General features: G+C 48.5%; 1 long non-coding RNA gene across 1 annotated transcript; it reads right to left on the bottom strand.

Annotated features, from left to right (window-relative positions):
- Positions 1–256: 256 nt before the first annotated feature.
- Positions 257–4812, bottom strand: LOC310888963. Its single transcript, XR_014576281.1, has 2 exons — positions 1166–4812; positions 257–1073 (listed from the first exon to the last, which is right to left on the bottom strand). It is a non-coding gene; the product is annotated as an uncharacterized lncRNA (long non-coding RNA).
- Between the last annotated feature and the right edge of the window lie 9303 nt (positions 4813–14115).

Here is a 14115-nt window from a genome sequence, read left to right as displayed (position 1 = left end):
GTAGATTAATGCATAGTGCAGACCCTGAAAGTACCACGCCAGGAGAGCATAACTGCTCCTTAACTGCACGAGCTGCATACTGGGCAGGTGGTATAGATCCCCAGGAGAGAGTGGAACCACTAGAAATTAGAGCCACAGGCTATTCCAACCTGGCTGTAGCAGTACGGAAAGCAGCCTGCATACAGGTGATATATGAAAGAGATGAATTTAGGAAATCCCTGATGTTAGCCCTGTTATAAATGAAGATACAACTCAATCTGAATTTAGTAATATTTATAAAAGGCAAGTAAACAGCGCTGGGTGCACGGGGAGTCTACGCTCTACCAACACGCACACACAACCGTCGAACTTTCTAAATATATAGAACATCGCTTTTACATATTCATAAGAAACCCGAGTACGCCTATACATATGTACAATCAGAAAAGGTATCAATTGAAACATAAACATGGCAAAGTTTTCCGAATTCTGGCAAGTGTTTAACAAACAATCCTTTAAGTCTATTACTATTAATGTCCATGACTGGGGGAGCATAGTTGGAGCTGGTAATCCTGGTTGAAGTGCTCCCATATCTTCCATGACTTCATTAATTTTTCTCAGATCATATAACAGTCTCCATTTTCCATTCCTTTTCTTGATTACAAACACCGGAGAATTCCAGGGCTAGTCGTGGGAACAATATGTCTCGCTTTAAGTTGTTAAGCAACTTGGCCTTCGGGCCTTATGTATCCTATTCCTCCCGGATCGAAGGGAAACAGATCCGGCTCCTTTTCAGGGCCTATAGGGCCTGGATCAAAAGGAACGTTCAGGTCACCGGGGGCGTAACAGCAAAGTCCTGCGATGGCAGTAGCGGCGGGGGGGCCGATGGTGTAGCAGAAGGATCGGTGGATGAGCCCGCAGCTCCCTCACTGTCTGGCAAACCACACGTTTCTGATTGTGGTCCCACATGGCTCTTTAAGGCCTCAGATTGCTCGCCAGGTGCCGAGCAATCCCACCGCAACCTTGTCGTTTTTAGTAGCAGAGTCCCACACCTTGACCTCAGTTTGGTCCCATGTTTCAGGATCATAAACTGTCTGATTGTTAATAAAGAGAATAAGCTGTAAGGTTACCAGGACAGTCTTTGTTTCTAAGGACGTATGATTCCCCATAATGCGCAACTGCTTACCTTCGGCCAGCGAGGGGCAGTTGTGTGCGCGGGTCCGCTTCCCTCAGCTTGAGCTTCCTTCCAGCTCTGGTGCGCCTATTTCCAGCGACTTTCTATGCGAGCTTCCTCGAGCAGTTTGCTGAGTTTGGCCGAACCTATCTTCATTAGGCCATCAATGTCCCTGTTCCTGTCCTGGTCCCTGTTCTGTTAGCCTGTCCCTGTTTCTGTAGTTCATGTCCCTGTTTGTTTTCATCATCGAGGACAGGCTCCCTTTTTATACCATTCGCCCCACAGCAGTCCTTTTCCCCTAACTCTTCATTGGTCGAACAACTTTGCCCGGCAACCAGCAAACCCCCAGCAGCTTCCATGCCTTAACGGCTGGAGAACAAGCAACCCAAGACGGCATGGCGTCTCCCGAATCACCCTTCTTTGTTCCCTCTAAACTCTACATTCCTGATGGCCTCATCGTTAAGAGTCTGATGTTATCACCAACCATGGGGCTTGTCGACCCCCATGACCACACTCCCACATCTCCCCCTTCTTTATTAACATCAACCATCTTCTTGACACGAATTATTACTCCATATATCACAGCCCCTATCGACCCAGCTCAATTAACCCCTCTCATCCGTGGACTCCCTGATTGTCTTAAGATGTTTGTAGCAAATACCCAGGATCGCATACAAGCTGTTCATAGGGAAGGTGATTGCGTTTGTAGACAAAATCTGCACTCCCCCATTCCCACCTGGAGTGAAATTGCACAAGACATAAATAAGTATGGACGCCGAATGGACTGGATTAGTTCATCCAGTATTAAGTCCCCAGATCACTCCTGGTGAGTTCGCCAAATCCACACTCAAAATCCCAAATACCCCAAATTCAAAGAGAGGTTCAAACCTAATAAGGAACAGGGTGAGTTGTGGCGTAAGGCCCTAGATTTGGGTGTACCCTGACCAATCTTGCTTGGCATCTCTACGGAGGTTCTCCGTACATTAGTCCAATCTCTGGGTAAGGAAAATATTCCAGCTGGGGAGAATTGCCTAACTGGAAAACCCCAACCCATAAGGAAAGTACACCTGCACCAAGCCCAATTGACGAGGCAGAAGCTCAGCAAAAAACTCCTATCCCCAGGGAGGTCAGTGAGCCACCCTGCTCGGCGGGTATTAGCAATTCAATGGCTCTCTGTTGAATACTCTGACCCTACCATTGCCCTTCCCGTTGGACCCCGAAAAATATTGGTAAACTTTCTCATTGACACCAGGGCTCAAATGTCAATAATTACCCATGAGACAGCACAAACCCCGGGCATAAGACCTGGTCGACGCAGGGTTAAATTCACAGGAATCGACAGTGTGAAGAAAGAATGTCCCACCACAAAAATTTCACTCTGGCTGCCAGAGGTATGAAGATTAACCAGGGCAGAAGTATTAGTTGGTGCTGCATGTACTAATATTTTAGGATTTGACATACTGGGTGGATGAATGTGGAAACTCCCAGATGGGATGGTGTGGAGTTTCATGACACATCAAAGGGATTCAGGCACAGTGAGACTGAGTCTGTTACAAACATCCATACCCTTACCCTGCTCTCAAATCACTAATGTTCGGCAATATCTGTTGCCAGCAGCAGCACTTATGGGAATTGACGGGGTGGTAACAGAATTGGAAGAAAGAGGCATTATTAAAAGGACCCGTTCACCTTACAGTTCACTGGTGTGGCTGGTAAAGAAACCAACCGGGCAATGGCGTTTTACCATGGATTACAGACAGTTAAATGCTAACACCACGCCTTTGACTGCCGCAGTTCCAAACATGGCAGAAATAGTGACATTGATACAAGGTGCTGCCCATCCTTAGATGGCTGCCCCAAAATGAAAGTCTTCTGTGCATCTACCAATACAATCACCCCAAGCATTATACTAAACCAGGAGAATATCCTACAGGATTTCACACTGGACAACCTGTGCTGGTAAAAATGCCTCAGACTGGAACAGTAGCAATGGTACCAACTATCCCCAAAAACCTCTACGCATGGGAAGCCAAAGATTGTTCAGGAAAAGTACACCGGATTAGCACTCAGTGGATTTCACCCTCTTTTTAACCCTGCCGGTTGAATACAACCAAGCACATTTTCTTTCCTTTTGCGTTCACAGGAATCCTGAGTGGACTGCATGTAGACGGAGAATGAAAAATCAGCAGTTTGAAATGATAAAACTATGCTTTACCCTGACGTTAATGCAATCCCCTTTGGTTCATAGCCAAAAAGACCCAGAATGGCCAGGTCCCAAGCCCACGTTAAATACACTGGAATTAAGGGAACACGTGCCGTCAGGGAAAACTTAAACTTAGCTACTGTGGTTGTGCATGGAGCTGAGGTGTTTCACCATGACCATCTGGTTTCACCAGATGATTTATTGTTGTGGTTTAACCCAGCCGGCAGCTAAGCGCCACACAGCCATTCGCTCACCCTCCCACCTCCCTCTCTGGGATAGGGGAGAGAATTAGAAAGAAATGAAAGCCTGTGGGCTGAGATAAAGACAGTTTATTAGGACAGAAAAGACAGGAAAATAATAATAATGATAATAGTATTACTACTAATAGTGTGTACAAAACGAGTGATGCACAATGCAATTGCTCACCACCCGCTGACAAGCCTGTCCCCAAGCAGCGGATCCATCCCTTCCCCCCCACCCCGGCCAGCCCCCCCATATTAATTGTTCAGCATGACGTCAGATGGTATCTCATGGGCTAGGTTACTAGAAGGCAAGAGTGCTTGTGAGAGCTGAGCTACATTTAAACAGGACTTCTTCCAAGCTCAGGATCGGTGCATCCCTAAGAGTAGGAAATCGGGGAAGGGGGGCAGGAAACCTGCTTGGGTGAGCAAGGAGCTTATCGATAAGATCAAAAGGAAGAGGAAGGTCTATGGAATGTGGAAAAAGGGCCTGTCCTCTTGGGAGGAGTATAGAAGTGTTGTCAGGGCCTGCAGGGATGCAACGAGGAAGGCTAAAGCCCACCTAGAGATGAGGCTTGCAAAAGAGATAAAAGATAATAAGAAGGGGTTTTTTTAAGTATGTAAACAGTAAAAGGAAGACTAGGGATAATGTGGGTCCCTTACTGAACGAGGGGGGTGTCCTGGTAATGGGAGACGCCGAGAAGGCGGAGGTGCTGAATGCTTTCTTTGCTTCAGTCTTTGCTTCAAGGACTCCCCCCCGGGACTCCTTGACCCTGGCGGGAGGAGAAAGGGGCTGGGAAATGGAGGGCTCCCACCTGGTTGACGAGAGAGTGGTTCGGGAGCGTCTGAGTGGGCTCAACGCACAGAAATCCATGGGTCCTGATGGGATGCATCCACGTGTGCTAAGGGAGTTGGCAGAGGTGATCGCCGAACCGCTCTCTATCATCTTTGAAAGGTCCTGGAGAACAGGAGAGGTGCCTGAAGACTGGAGGATAGCCAATGTCACTCCGGTCTTCAAGAAGGACAAGAAGGAGGATCCGGGAAACTACAGGCCAGTCAGTCTCACCTCTGTCCCTGGAAAGGTGTTGGAACAGCTTGTTCTGGATGCCATCTCCAAGCAATTGGAAGAGAAGAATGTTATGGGGAGTAGTCAGCATGGATTCACCAAGGGGAAGCCGTGCTCGACCAACCTCGTAGCCTTCTATGATGGCATCACCACCTGGGTAGACGGGGGGAGAGCAGTGGATGTCATCTACCTTGACTTTAGCAAGGCTTTCGATACTGTCTCCCATGACATCCTGATAGCAAAGCTGAGAAAGTATGGGATAGAGGAGTGGAGAGTAAGGTGGGTTCAGAACTGGCTGACTGGCCGAGCTCAGAGGGTGGTGATCGGCGGCGCAGAGTCCGGCTGGAGACCTGTGACTAGCGGTGTTCCCCAGGGGTCGGTGCTGGGTCCGGTCTTGTTCAACAACTTCATCGACGACCTTGATAAAGGAATAGTGTCTGCCCTCAGCAAGTACGCTGATGATACAAAGCTGGGAGGAGTGGCCGACATGCCAGAAGGCTGTGCTGCCATTCAGCGAGACCTGGACAGGCTGGAGAGATGGGCAGGAAGAAACCAAATGAGGTTTAACAAGAGCAAGTGTAGAGTCCTGCACCTGGGAAGGAACAACCGCATGTATCAGGACAGGCTGGGGGATGACCTGCTGGAGAGGAGCTCTGCGGAGAAGGACCTGGGGGTCCTGGTGGACGACAGGTTGGCCATGAGCCAGCAGTGTGCCCTCGTGGCCAAGAGGGCCAATGGGATCCTGGCGTGCATTAAAAGGAGCTCGGCCAGCAGGTCAAGGGAGGTGATCCTCCCCCTCTACTCTGCCCTGGTCAGGCCTCACCTGGAGTGCTGTGTCCAGTTCTGGGCTCCCCACTACAAAAATGACAGGGATCTCCTGGAAAGAGTCCAGCGGAGGGCCACAAAGATGATACGGGGCCTGGAGCATCTTCCCTATGAGGAAAGGCTGAGAAACCTGGGTCTGTTCAGCCTGGAGAAAAGAAGACTGAGAGGGGATCTCATCAATGTTTACAAATACCTTAAGTGTGGGAGACAAAGGGATTTGGCCAACCACTTTTCAGTGGTTTGTGGGGACAGGACAGGGGTAATGACCACAAGATAGAGCACAGAAAGTTCCACACCAACATGCGAAAGAACTTCTTCACAGTGAGGGTGACGGAGCACTGGAACAGTCTGCCCAGGGAGGTTGTGGAGTCTCCTTCTCTGGAGATATTCAAGGCCCGTCTGGTTGCTTACTTGGGCAGCCTGCTCTAAGGAACCTGCTTTGGCAGGGGGGTTGGACCCAATGATCTCTTGAGGTCCCTTCCAACCCCTTCAATTCTGTGATGGGAAAATGAGAAAGGAATACCCCTTTGGCCAGTTTGGGTCAGCTGTCCTGGGTCTGTCCCCTCCCAGCTCCTGCTGCACCCCTAGCCTGCCCGCTGGCAGGACAGAGCGAGAAGCTGAAAAGTCCTTGGCTTAGTGTAAGCACTGCTCTGCAACAGTTAAAACATCAGCGTGTTATCAGCATTATTCTCATCCTAAATACCAAACACAGCACCATACCAGCTACTAGGAGGAAAATTAACTCTACCCTAGCCAAAACCAGGACAATATCCACCCCTTATTCCATACCATTTATGTCATGCTTAGGTCCCACACTTCCCAATACATTCCAATTAGTCACCACCTTCATATATGTATATAAAACGTCCACTGAGTTTGTGGAGTCTGTGACTGACTTTGGGCTCCATCTGTCCCAGCAGTCTTGCAGGGCAGAAGAGATGGTGTGTGATGTTGGATCATCGCATGCTGAAGCTCGTTCTGGTTCCATCACGCCGCTGTGCTTGTCCAATTCTATCAAAATTCATTCATCATTATCGGCGTGGCTGTTACTGTGATACCATTAATGGGACACTGACATATAGCAATCACGGTAGTGATGACATACAGCATTATGTAATAATTAACATAATACAATTCAACTCATGGGCTATTCTCAACCAACATCAGATCCCCTTGAGGTACACATCGGACCTTCCCATTCCTCCCCCATACCAAAGATGCTTTAACCGCTTGGCTTGCTTGATCGCAGCACGTTTCACAGTCATGAATAACTTGTGCAATAGCATGCATGGTCAGGTTCGCCCATCGATCTGGAGCCCATCTGTATGTTGCATCCCTGCCCTGATGGCCTGAGGTGTCATGGGCCCATCGAGCTATAAATAATTCACCCTTATGTTGCCAGTCCAGGTCCACCTGAGCCACTTCAATCCTAGCAGCCTGATCCACCTGCTGGTTGTTCTGATGTTCTTCAGTAGCCCGATTCTTGGGCACATGAGCATCTACATGGCGTACCTTTACAACCAGGTTCTCTACCCGGGCAGCAATATCTTGCCAAAATGCAGCAGCCCAGATGGGTTTGCCTTTGCACTGCCAGTTGTTCTGCTTCCATTGCTGTAACCACCCCCACAGGGCATTTGCTGCCATCCATGAATCTCATCAACTCATGAGTTCTTGCACTTTTCAATTTTCTCCCCCATCCCACTTGGGGGTGGTGGCAAGCAAACAAGCGTGTAGTATTTAACTGTCTGACAGGTTAAATCACAACCATTAAATAAGCAGGCAAACTGGCAATATATTGCAGCAACTTCTAACCAGGAAGTGTAAGACCATTATAGGGTAAGCATAGTGCAGAACCTAGCAAGCACCTGTTAGCAGAGCTCATATCTCCACACAACACTTTAAAAATAGATTACAGTGCAGACACATACAAGACTTGTTACAGAGTAGCCAGGGATTTTACAGTCAGAGGTAGTAACATCTATAGAATCATAGGATATCCCGAGTTGGAAGGGACCCATAAGGATCATCGAGTCCAACTCCTGGCACCACACAGGTCTACCCCAAATTTTAGACCATGTGACTAAGTGCACAGTCCAAACGCTTCTTAAACTCCAAAAGGCTTGGTGCAGTGACTACTTCCCAGGGGAGCCTGTTCCAGTGGGCGACCACCCTCTTGGTGAAGAACCTCTTCCTGATGTCTAGCCTAAACTTCCCCTAACTCAGCTTGACACCATTCCCGTGGGTCCTATCACTAGTGACTAAAGAGAATAGATCGGCGCTTTCCCCTCCACTCCCCCTTGTGAGAAAGCTGTAGACCACGATGAGGTCTCCCCTTAGCCTCCTCTTTTCCAGGCTGAACAGGCCCAGTGACCTTAGCCGCTCCTCATACGTCTTCCCCTCCAGGCCTTCACCATCTTTGTATCCCTTCTCTGGAAACTCTCCAACAGTTTTATGTCCTTTTTGTACTGTGGTGCCCAGAACTGCACACAGTACTCGAGGTGAGGCCGCACCAGCGCAGAGTAGAGCGGGACAATCAGTTCCCTCAACCCACTAGCAATGCTGTGCTTGATGCACCCCAGGATACGATTAGCCCTCCTGGCCACCAAGGCACACTGCTGGCTCATATTCACCCTGCTATCAACCATAACCCCCATATCCCTCTCTGCGGGGCTGCTCTCCAGCGTCTCGTTGCCCACTCTGTACGTATAGCCAGGGTTGCTCTGTCCCAGGTGCAGGACCTGGCACTTGCTCTTGTTAAACTTCATGTGGTTGGTGATCGCCCAGCTCTCCAATCTGTCCAGATCTCTCTGCAAGGCCTTTCCAACCTCAACAGAGTCCACAACTACTCCAAGTTTAGTGTCATCGGCTTTGTAGCATCAGCGTACTTGCTGAGGGTGGACACTATTCCCTCATCACGGTCGTCGATGAAGATGTTGAACGATCGATGAAGATGATGAACAAAATTTCCCACAATACGACAGGACCCATCAGTGAACAGGGCATATTGCTTCTCATTTTCTGGTAGCTTGTTGTACAGTGGGGCTTCTTCAGCACGGACCACCTCCTCCTCTGGTGATATCCCAAAGTATTTGCCTTCTGGCCAGTCCATAATCACTTCCAAGATCCCTGGGCAACTGGGGTTTCCAATTTGAGCCCGCTGAGTAATCAGGGAAACCCACTTGCTCCATGTAGCATCAGTTGCATGATGTGTAGAGGGGACCCTTCCTTTGAACATCCAGCCTAGTACCGGCAGTCGGGGTGCCAGGAGGAGTTGCGCTTCAGTACCGACCACTTCTGAAGCAGATCGAACTCCTTCATATGCTGCCAATATCTCCTTTTCGGTTGGAGTGTAGCAGGCCTCAGATCCTCTGTATCCCCGACTCCAAAACCCTAGGGGTCGACCTCGCATTTCCCCATGCTCTTTCTGCCAGAGGCTCCAGGTGGGGCCATTCTCCCCGGCTGCGGTGTAGAGCACATTCTTTACATCTTGTCCTGTTATGGCAAAACCAGCCTTCAGAAGGATTTGGACTATTTTCTTCCCTTTCTTGAAAACTTCCTCTGCTGTGACACCCCACACAATGATGTCATCGATGTACTGCAGGTGTTCTGGAACTTCCCCCTGTTCCAACGCAGACTGGATCAGTCCATGGCAAATGGTAGGGCTGTGTTTCCACCCCTGGGGCAGTCAATTCCAGGTGTATTGGACACCCCTCCAAGTGAAAGCCAACTGTGGCCTGCACTCTGCTGCTAGAGGGATGGAGAAAAATGCATTAGCAATATCAACTGTGGCATACCACTTGGCTGCCTTTGATTCCAGTTCGTACTGGAGTTCTAGCATGTCCGGCACTGCAGCACTCAGTGGTGGCGTGACTTCGTTCAGGCCACGATAGTCCGCTGTTAGTCTCCACTCACCATTAGACTTTCGCACTGGCCATATGGGACTATTAAAAGGTGAATGAGTCTTGCTGATCCCTCCTTGGCTCTCCAGTTGATGAATTACCTTATGGATGGGAATCAGGGAGTCTCGGTTGGTGAGATATTGCCACCGGTGCACAGTTGTGGTAGCGATTGGCACCTGCTGTTCTTCGACCCTCAGCAACCCCACAACAGAAGGGTCCTCTGAGAGACTGGGCAAGGTAGACAACTGTTTAATGTCCTCTGTCTCTAAGGCAGCTCTGTTAAAAGCCCACCGGAACCCTTTTGGGCTCTTGAAATATCCTCTTCAGTATGCATGCTCCTTAACCTTGCCTGGAAAGCATCATTTTTGCAGCTCAGGTCAAGGTAAATAAAAGACCAAACTATTTAAAGGATGAGGTAGAAAAATGAGACTGCAACGCAATTAAGGTTGTGATGGGCACCTAAGAAAACCACCATTGCTGTTACAAATTGGAATTGGGGTTGACTAGTCAGAATTGACCTGAAGGTAAATAAGACCACAGCGCTCTCTGAGGTTTTTGAAGGGATGCACGACACGGACTCCTGATGGCTCTTGAACAGGAGGCGTTTATTGCCCTTTTTCACCACTACATATACTTTCCCCGTAGCCCCACGCGCTGTCCACGCGCCCGAATCTGTCTTACAATTGGTTAGAGACCCTCAGACACGTGCCTTGAGCCAGCCAGCAATTGGCTACTGCCCAAAACTCATCTTTAACACTGTAGTCAATTTACTTTATCTCGTCCTTGCTCAAGTTTTTGGTTCTACTGCTGTTTTCCTCATTATCGCTAACTCAGGGACGTGTGAAACAGCACAAAGCCACCTGTGAATTCCTTTCCCACAAAACAGCACAAAGCTCCCTGCAAATTCTTCTCCCACAATTCCCCCTTTTTTATTTTCAATCAACCAAACGTTTTCTATAGATTTTTCTATCAATCACTGCACACACTGCAATAAGCAAGGTACAATAAGCAACAGGGTCAAAATCTCATGCAGAACTACGATTGTAAAGTAGTGTGCCTACTAGAATCTACATCAGTCAACAAGCCACTAAGCGCTAGGAATGTTGCTTCGCAGCGATACTGCTTCTTACTTGCACAGCACAATCACACAATCACACAATCACGCAGAGAGGCCTCTTGCACTTCTCATTCACACCACAAGAAAACATCACTTAAAATAATTTGTGTGCGGCTTCAGGAGGTCCTTGTCTGCTCCCGTGGTGAGCGGCTGAGAGTGGAGACCCCTCCGAGGAAAAAATGCTCGGGGTGCACCTAGGGGCGTCCGTTCCACAGTCGATCCCACAGCTGAGCAGAGCGGCTCCTGGCGCAAGGAAGGATGCTATTATAGTTTGTATAATGACAGCAAAGAGATGCATTGCAATAAGGAGCAAGTGACCTTTTTTTTTTTTTTCCGAGCAATTACACCTTACACATGCTATTACTGTTACACATCTCAGGATATCTAATTCCTGTGGCTCTAGGGGCGCTTGCGATAAGTAGACAGTCCAGTCTTTGTCATCCGCCGGGTTCCCCACCAGACATGTCGTAGATGGGTCATTTCATTGGCTCCACCAGATCCAGGAACCTCCTCCCATCTAACCTTTAGTGCACTGCTGTATTAATCAGCTCCAGATTATCACCGAATGGGTCACCCACAGTCTGGGCTGGACTGAGACCCAGGAGGCGCCGAAGCTGCAGAGGCGGACGAGGATGATGGTCCCAACCATGGTCGCATGCCACGAGCTGGCACCCATCATGGTCCTTGCCCTGTGGAAACACAAGCGTACCCTCGCCCCCAGGTTATTAGGGGATATGGTCCTTCCCACCTCCCAGTATCCAGATTTCTCATCATAACCATCGCTTTTCCTGTTGGAACGGAGGTTAGTCCTGATTCCATTGATTTAAAATGCTTAATTATACGTGGTACGTCTTCGTATTGAAAAGGTAGTGTCAAATGATTTATGACATATACCACTTTGTTCAATCTATTCTGCGGGGTCTCCTGTGTCTCCCCCTTTTTCTGTTTAGCCAATAAGTCCTTTAACGTGCGGTGAACACGTTCTACTATTGCTTGTCCTGTGGGTGAGTGTGGGATGCCTGTCTTGTGAGTGATGCCCCAGGTATGGAAAAAAAGTCGCGTAGAGCGGCTTGCATAAGCTGGGCCATTATCAGTTTTTATTTCTTTAGGGATTCCGAGGGCGGCGAAGGCCGCACGGAAATGCGCCTGTACGTGACGGCTTGTTTTGCCCGTCATCGCAGAGGCCCAGAGCGCGTGCAAAAAAGAATCTATGGACACGTGAACGTATTTTAGCCTCCCGAACTCAGGAATGTGAGTAACGTCAGTTTGCCAAAGCTGAAGAGAAGAGAGGCCCCTAGGATTAACTGTAGTCGGTGGGCCTGGTCGTTGTTGACAATCCGGGCAGGTCTGTACTATGAGCTTAGCATATCCTATGGGGATGGCAAACTGTTTGGACAATGCCTTTGCAGCCTGGTGGAAGAATTGATGTGATAAACGAGCCTGGGACAATGTATTTGGCACTGGGACTTGCAATGCAATGTTAGTCAATCGATCGGCCCGGGCATTTCCTTCTGCAAAGAATCCCGGGAGTGTCATATGACTTCTAATGTGGATCACGCAATAAGGGTGGGTACGGTGCTCTGTAAGAAATAATAACTCTTTAAATTTTAAGAATAGTGCTTCGTTGTGGATGTGTTTGATCTGAGATCTTTCAATGTGTTGTGCTACTCCTACTGCATAATGTCAATCAGAGACAATATTTAGTGGAGCCTGGTCCCATTGCTTGAACGCCATTACTACTGCATGTAATTCTACTATCTGAGGGGAGCCCTGTATTGTTTCTATGACATGTTGCCAGTGGCCTCCTTGTTCCCACGTGACTACAGCTTTTCCCTTTCTCCCTGACTCGTCTGTGAATACTGTTTGTCCTTGGACTGGGTGCCATCGATATAGCAGCTTGTCCTCAACGTGTACATTATTATAAAAGGTAAGCATTTTATGAGACGGGAGATGTATATCAAGTTGACCATTGAAACCCGAAAGGGCTGATTGTAGCTCTAAGCTATTCTGGAGGCACCAATCAAGATAGTCTTTAACTATCGGAATGATAATGGATTTTGGCTCTTCTCCAGCCATTTCTATAATTCGTTCTCTTCCCTCCCTAATCAAATCTGAAAACATTTCAATGCGGGTGGCAAGTGTCTTTGTCGGTTGGTGGGGTAGAAACACCCATTCTAATAGCAGCAACGGGTCTGTTGCGTTGGAGTCCCATTGCGCAATAATAGCTAAAGGTTGTGGATTCTGGTTGCATATGTAGAGCTGAATGGGTAAATTTTCTGCTCGCCGCTGGCATTGTTGGGCAGAGATCTTCTCCTCTATACGGTGTAGCGCCGCCCTGGCTTCATTAGTCAGCCGGCGGGGCGCATTAATACTAGTGTCCCCTTTTAACAACTCGAACAGGGGTGCTAGTATATGGTTGTCAATTCCGCATTGCGTCCTTATCCAATTTATATTGCCTATAAGCTTCTGGACATCACTGAGCGTGCGAATTTCCCTTGTAATGGCTACGTTTTGGGGTTGAATACTGTGCTGCAGTATCTTCCAGCCTAAATATTTCCAAGGCGCCTCGATTTGAATTTTCTCCGGTGCGATTTGTAATCCCCATGTCTGGAACTCCTGCCGTAGAACAGGCAGTACTTCTTGCGTTAAGTTGTCTGTCGGACTGGAGAGCAATATGTCGTCCATATAATGATAGATGTATACGTGCGGGAATCGTTTGCGTACGGGGCGTAGCGCTTCTGCTACGTATGTTTGGCAAATTGTTGGGGAATTTTTCATCCCTTGAGGCAGCACAGTCCAATGATACCTATCCATTGGTTCGGTCTTATTGATTTTTGGGACCGAGAACGCGAATCGAGGAGCATCAGCAGGGTGAAGTGGAATAGTAAAGAAGCAGTCCTTTAAATCGATAATCAAGATATTCCAATTGCAAGGGAGCATAGCAGGAGAAGGTAATCCGGGCTGGGGAGCTCCCATGTCCTCCACTGCATTGTTTATTTGACGTAAATCGTGAAGTAATCGCCATTTCCCGCTTTTCTTTTTAAAAAGAAACACGGGTGAATTCCAGGGACTGGTTGTGGGGGTAATGTGTCCCAATTGTAACTGTTCTTGGACAAGTTCTTGGAGAGCAGCGACCTTTTCCGCAGGAAGCGGCCATTGATTCACCCACACAGGATTATCAGTTCTCCAGGTGAGTCTCATGCGCAGTTGCTCGTCAATGGCCGCTATTGAAAATTTTCCGGAAAGCTCAGAGTGAACTCGCCCTGCCCCATCACATCCCTCCCCAGGAGACTGACAGGTATGAGGGCAGCATACGGCCGGACGTTATACAGCGAGCCTTCATGAGTCTTAATGCTAAGCATATATCGGCTCTGAAAGGTACCGGAGACACCACCAACTCCCACAAGGCCTTTTGTGGTGGAATCTAAAGGCCAACTTTTGGGCCAATCGTGAAGAGAAATTACTGTAACATCTGCCCCGGTATCCATTAATACGGTTATTTGTGCGCTGGAGGGGTCAGCCTGTGGGTGATGAAGTGTTAGGGTCAGCGTAGGCCTCTTGATGGTAATGGCCGAGGCCCAAAAAGCTGACGGGGGTCCCGTTGATCCAAACT

Source organism: Anser anser, assembly GCF_964211835.1.
Source record: "Anser anser genome assembly, contig: SUPER_W_unloc_8, whole genome shotgun sequence".
In the NCBI taxonomy this organism is placed as follows: Eukaryota; Metazoa; Chordata; class Aves; order Anseriformes; family Anatidae; genus Anser; species Anser anser.
This window is presented reverse-complemented; position numbering and strand designations above follow the sequence as displayed.